The sequence below is a fragment of the Gopherus flavomarginatus genome, chromosome 1, assembly GCF_025201925.1.
Source record: "Gopherus flavomarginatus isolate rGopFla2 chromosome 1, rGopFla2.mat.asm, whole genome shotgun sequence".
NCBI lineage: Eukaryota > Metazoa > Chordata > Testudines > Testudinidae > Gopherus > Gopherus flavomarginatus.
In genome coordinates this window covers 370,157,499-370,157,938 of record NC_066617.1, presented here as the reverse complement: position 1 = coordinate 370,157,938, position 440 = coordinate 370,157,499, and positions in this window count along the sequence as shown.

Genomic DNA, 440 nt, shown 5'->3' with positions numbered 1-440 from the left:
CTCCCTCCCCTGCTTCCGGCGAATCAGATGTTTGCGAGAAGCCTGAAACAGCAGCAGGCAAGTTCCTGGGGGCAGGCATGAGGAGGGCTCCAGAGAGGCATGGCACGGTCCAGTCCGGCTCAGGCTGAGCGTATCCCTCCGGCCTGGCCCCTGGCCTGGCCCTGGCTGAGCACCCATGCTCAGTCCTGGCCAAGCACCCCCGGCTCTGGCCTCAGTGGCATCAGCCCGACTCAGCTCCCACAGCGCCGGTGCCGGTTCCGGCCGAGTGGTTCCGAGCCGGCTCAGCTCGGGCCCCGCAGCACTGGTGCCGGTCACGGCCGAACAGCTCTGCTTGGCTCAGACCCTGGGCCAGTGGTGACGGTCACAGCCAAGTGGCTCTGGCCCAGCCCGGGCCCCGATTCCCTGGCCAAGTTCAGGCCCCACCGTGCTGGTCCCAGTCC